At 40.4% G+C, this 6,000-nt stretch overlaps 1 protein-coding gene across 2 annotated transcripts in view; it reads right to left on the reverse strand.

Moving 5' to 3' along the window:
- Positions 1-312, reverse strand: part of LOC137245184 (uncharacterized) — a 104,933-nt gene extending 104,621 nt beyond the window's left edge. The window contains exon 1 of one of the 2 annotated variants that reach the window (XM_067775439.1): positions 181-312. The gene's annotated coding sequence lies outside the window, so the exon portion shown is untranslated. Of the gene's footprint in view, positions 1-45 lie in introns of both variants that reach the window. The other variant, XM_067775440.1, reaches the window with a different exon arrangement.
- Positions 313-6,000: the final 5,688 nt, after the last annotated feature.

The raw sequence follows: 6,000 nt of genomic DNA on the forward strand, positions 1-6,000 counted from the left end.
GTGGTTAAAAACACTAACACAAATTAAAAACACTAACACACATACACTGAAAATAAAATATCCTTTTTAGCAACCAAATGCAGAAAGTATTTTTTTGGTTTTTTTATTTTCCACTGGTTAATATTTTTTTTGTTTCGGTATGTAAATACCCATGCACAGTTACATTTAATATACACATACAATTTGTAAAAAATAGGTGCGCTACGAACGGCTGTCACTCGATCGCTGGGGGTTTTCACAGCGCACAACCGAACCGCACAACTTTATGGTTAATGTTGAACTGAATTCACTGAAATTAAAATTTTAGTCAGGCTGTACATGAAGATATGTTGCCACTTTTGTTTCACCGACGACAACGAAAAGACGACGACAACAAAACCACCACCGCACGGTCAACGTCAAAGCGCCAAAAGAGACAGTCACCATCACCACATCTATGTAAAGTAAGCCAAAAAAGACAACAAAAATTAATAAATAAAGAAATAGGTGTTAAGCTTCAGACAAAAAAAAAAGCAAAAACAAAGTAAAAAGTGAAAAAGCGCAATCAGCAGTAGGTTACGCATGCGCATACAAAGCCTCATATGATGCGTTAAAACCAACTCAAAGTGTGCTTACCATATTTGAGTGAAATGGATCTGCAATGGTTTTGGAACGACTGGCGCTTTCATGAATGACTCCAACTGAGCAAAACATTAGTGAAGGCATAAATTTTAGCAAATTTTTCGCTTGGTGTTACCACTGCAGCTTTACCCACTCCCTTGGTATAGTAGCGAACTCAAGCAATTGAGTGTTGGCGCACAAGCAATTGAGTTAACATAGCATTGAGGCGGTCAAGCTTTGAGCATCTTCTCTGTTGACCATTGAACGCTGATTACTCAATGGAGTTTGTATTGTTGTAGAAGTGCAGATTGGGCGCAAAAGCAACCCACCATGATAAAAAGTTTTGTTTATCCGGGAGTATTCATTACAATATGGAAGTGCCTACATTTGCTAAAGCACAGCAATTCAAATTTTTTAAAGTTTATCGGCCATGCTCCAATTTTCGAATCCCGGAAAACTGTTTGAATACGATTTGAGTGAATGTCTCTTGCCGATACATGTTGCTAAATAGACTGAGGAGGTAATTGAAAAGTAAAATCATTTTTCGACGAAAAACAAATCACGCTCTACAAGTAGTCACTCATACCTTCCTAATGTATGGCTTGGAATCATGGCCGATGCCAAGAGAAAATGAGACGGCTCTTAGAGTGTATCAAAAAAAGTTATCCGCAAGATTTATGATCAAGTCCCTTACACCGACTGTGTGAATCGAAGGAGGTATAATGATGAGCTTTGTAAGCTTTACATAGAACACTACGGACTCAATCAGTCTATGTGAGGTCCTCATGGACCGGCCAGTTCAACCAAGCTTTACATAGATATAAAGATATTTCAGCGAATAGAAACCAACAGGCTTCGCTAGCTAAACAAATTGGAGGTGGAAGAATGGCGACACCTACACTTAGTTGGGAAAGGAAGTGAAAGGTGGACTTACCTTTACTTACTGCTCTTAATTCATGTTAGGTTAAGTAAGGTTGAACTGGCCGGTCCATGAGGACCTCACATCGACTGAATGAGTCCGTAGTGTTACCAGAAGTTTGTTTAACGAGCAAACTGAAAAACTCTTTCAAAAACCTGGATATTTGTTATAAAATACCTCCGTCCACCTGGCAAATACTAGAAGCTTTCTATAAGTTTGCAACTTGCTTCTTCTAGATCTGACAGCTGTATCACTCCTAATAGCTGAAATCTTAGCTTGGCAAGCGCAGGGCATGTACACAGGAATTGCTCGATATTTTCCTCCTCCAACCCGCACTTCCTACATCTGCTATCATTGACCAAGCCTAATTTAAAGATATGTGACTCCAGAAGGCAGTCCCCAGCCAGAATTCCCGTCGTGGGTTTACAGTCCTCTCATTTTAATGATAGAAGCAACTTTGTTAGTCTAAGGTTGTAAGGCCTACACATAATCTTCGATGCAGCCCAGCTCTTGGACCCGCGCCTTTACCACTTGGTCGATCATGTGCACCACTCGCCTTCTCTTAATCTCGCCCAATCCAATTGGGACGTCTACGAAGGTTTTCATTGTTGCTTAGCTGTCAATATAAAATTGGGCACAGCGGCAATTTAAGCTAATTTCTTCCAATGTTTCTACTGCTTTGATTAGGGCTAACCTATCCTTTTGAAAACGCTACAGTGATCTACAGCTACAGGATCTGTTTTTTTCGGATCAGCACAGTTTACCGCAGACCCTACTCTTTACACTACTTTGAACCCATTGGTGTATACACGTATCAACTCTTCCGCCATTTGGACACCCTTGCGCCAACCATCCACCTCTATTGTGGCTTTAAGAGCCCCTTCGGAGCGCAGATAGGGGATCAGGTAGTATGTTTGCCCTGTAATTGATGACGATATGCTATTATGGCCGTATGATCAGCGATCAAGCTACCCAGAAGCACTGAGCCTCGTTGCAGTTGTTAACGCTATGTTATTTGCCATGGGCGGAATGGCATATAGGGAAGCAGTCGGGGATTGTTTACAGGGCTCCCGTAATGCTAAGCATTGATAGCCTACATACTCCTCTAATTTTTTGACATAGGTTCTTTTTTGTGTGGCTGTCCACCAAACAATCACTCCATAGTATAGGATAGGGCTTACAATCACTGAAAATACCCAATAAGAAAGAGAGAGGGCGATAAGCCCCACGTCCACCCGAGCATTCTTATACATGCATAAAATACCATCGAGGCCTTCTTCACTCTATTCTCCACGTTGAGCTTCCACGACAACTTACTGTCTAGAATGATTCCTAGATATTTTGTGCAAGGGTTCTCCTGCAAGGTCACCTCTCTTAACTCTGGCCTGGTCCAATTTGGGACCTTGAACCACTTAGTAATGATAACCATATCCTTCTCTGGGTTGGCTGTCAACGCGACATTAAATGCTCAGGTTAAATATCCCGAAGCGCCCAATCCATCTAAAAATAACCGTTAGAAATCACTTTTCAATTATGACAATTCCATCGTAATCTTTGTAAGCCGCAAGTTTTACGGGTCCCCCATCGAACCGCCGGAGCAGTTGGTTGATGACCAGTGTCCACAGCGGAGGAGATAACACCCCACCCTGTGGCCCATATCTACTGATTTCGAGGCCTCATGCAATATCATTGCAAAGTAATCTTTCTGTAATATAACAAGCAGTCGTTACATCTGGTTATGGTTGGATGTATTTTAGTGTAGTTAAAACCATCCATGATCTCCCGTTTAGAATTATTGTTGAAAGCCCCGGAAATGTCTTAGAAAGCCCCTAGTGTGTAGTTTTTACCGACTTCCTTTTGGCAGTTTTCATCCACTTTGGACTTATGTACACATCTAGGTTTTGAGCAGAAATTCTATTAAGCTAATGGGCCTGGGATACAAATGACTGATCTTCACCTCCTTTGGTAGGAACGCTACACCAGCAGTTGGCTTTGGACCAGGTCTTGGTTCGGGTCGCTTTCTGTATTGGCGTTTGTTCCGCGTCTGGGTTCCACTTTCGTTTGCGACTGAACTTTATGTATTTAAATAGCGAGACATCCTCATATTGCTTTAGACAATTGTTAGAGACCAATTACAAAGCGAGCAGCGGGGCATTCATATGGCTGAGTGGTTAAAGGCATTTGCCTTTACACCAGTATGAATATCGTAGATTCGAGTTCAATACTCAGCTACCGAGGAGAAGTGAAATTCAGAAACATGTCCTAGTAACCATCGCCGTTTGTAAACTTTTGTTTTTTGTAAATTTTTTTCTAATATCAATAACAAAACAATTATATAAAGCAATTAGCAGACCCGCAGACGTTGTTCTGCCCTAAATTTGGTCTAGCTGCATACATTTTAATAAGCTTTTTCCGTATAACTCTGCCCTCGCCCCTCTACACTTTTTCTTAATCTTTGTATTCACTCCTCCCTCCGTATCTTTCGCTTCATCTCTCTCCATCTTCGTCTCATTCTACCTCTTTCTCAGTCTCCTTCTCTCTTTTCTCTTCCCTCAATTTTTTCTCATTCTTCTTCATATCTTATTGCCCGTCACAGAGGGTGGTATGTATTTTGTTGCAGTCCCATCCCGAGTCTCAGTTCCAGTCCCACTCAGAGTCTCAGTCTCAGTCCCAGTCCTAATCATAATCCTAGTCCCAGTTCGTCTCTCGTCTACTTCCCGGAAAAAAGCATCGTAAGTACTAATATAGGCAAATTTATATACCAAATTTCAGGCAAATCGAATAGGACGTATGTAAGTAGGTATGTGGGTATTATTAATTCATGTCTTTATTTCCGCTTCGCATGCATATTTATCAGTTTTTCCAGGTTTATGCGACTAAATCGAATATCACAATAAAAATTACTTTAAAGCTGGCAGCAACAGCTTTCATTTGATATCCATAATACACACATTCTAGGGGTATACGGGTCCATGTTTTGGCCTATATCTCGAGACCCTAGTCACGCATCGGTGTAAAACTTACTCTGTACTAAAGCACACATCAACAGCTTCAATTTGATACCTATAATGTAAAAACACTATCTAGGCGTTCACGGGCCCACGTTTTGGCCTATATTTCGAGACCCTAGTCACCCAGGGGTATGAAAATTACCCTCCACTAAAGCACTCATTAACAACTTTCATTTGTTATCCATGTTATCCTTATTCTATAAACACATTCTAGGGGTACCCTGGTCCACGTTTTGGCCTATATCTCGAGATCCTCTGCGTCGACCATGAATTTTCTTTGCTACCAACCTCACGGAGACCTTTCCAACGAATGCAAAAGCGTGGAAATCGGTTCGTGCGATCTGGAGTTATAGCGTCAGGAAGGAAAATCCGACTTATTTTTATATTATAGACTAGCTGACCCCGGCAAACTTCGTTTTTCCCAAAATATATTGTTTTAATGAATCAATTTCAAGCCTTCTAGTTTTGGTTAGAAATTTGTGATTGCTAATAACTTAGGTTATAAATTTATTAAAATTATGATTTGAATTATATTCACAACGCTAAGTGTATTTGTTTCATGAAATAAAATTAAATTAAATATTGTATCATTGAATTTCATTCATATTATTGAATCCTATAAAAAGGGCAGAGTAATCAAATTGCTCAATTCAAAGCTGCACGATACACAACATTTTTTAGTTTTCTGATCTCGAGCGTAAATAAAAAGTGTTGATGGTTTCCCAACTCGGGAACACGCTACATATAGTTGGCCGTCTGAAAAGCATGGCATCTCTAAATTTATGCCACAGACTTGGAACGGCTGTCCTTGTGACTTGTTAGTGGTCATCGCATATGCAAGTTTCACTGGAAACTGAATGCGCCTAAACTAAAACGGCAAATCATTTGAGGTCAAGTGTATTCTCGGAATCAGGCATTGGCTCTCCCTTGAAGGGTCTTTTTAAAAGCTATGCCATTATCAAATTTCTCATAAGCTTGATTACAATCAACATTGTTCCATTACACAGTTTTGGTGCATGCAGATTACGGATCCAACTTTGAGACGCAAATGATGAGGGCATTCCAGGCAAATCTAAAGAATTTAAAAATTCTGTAGGATAATTTACTATATCCTCCTCATTATCAATTCGTTCGATTGATATGTAGGATTATAATTCTCCTGGAATTTGGTTTTGGATCGTCCAATTTAACTCATTAACATCACTATTTTTGGCTGTTAAAATTGCGCGTTCACTCAACCAAGTTAGGTTAAGATAGTTTTCATCAAAGAGAGTAGATTAATAAGAGGGAGCACTGTAGAGTCGTTCATTCGCCACAAAGTGGGACGGCTGCGAGAGAAATTCACCATAAGGTTTGCCCTGCTTCATTTTCACCATCTGGATTACAAAAGTCATAAGCCTGGCCATTCGCGCAATTTTAGTGATATAAATAGCATGGCGCCAGCGCCAATGCCGGTGCCAGCTCAATGGT

This window comes from Eurosta solidaginis, chromosome 3, assembly GCF_040869045.1.
Source record: "Eurosta solidaginis isolate ZX-2024a chromosome 3, ASM4086904v1, whole genome shotgun sequence".
Lineage (NCBI taxonomy): Eukaryota > Metazoa > Arthropoda > Insecta > Diptera > Tephritidae > Eurosta > Eurosta solidaginis.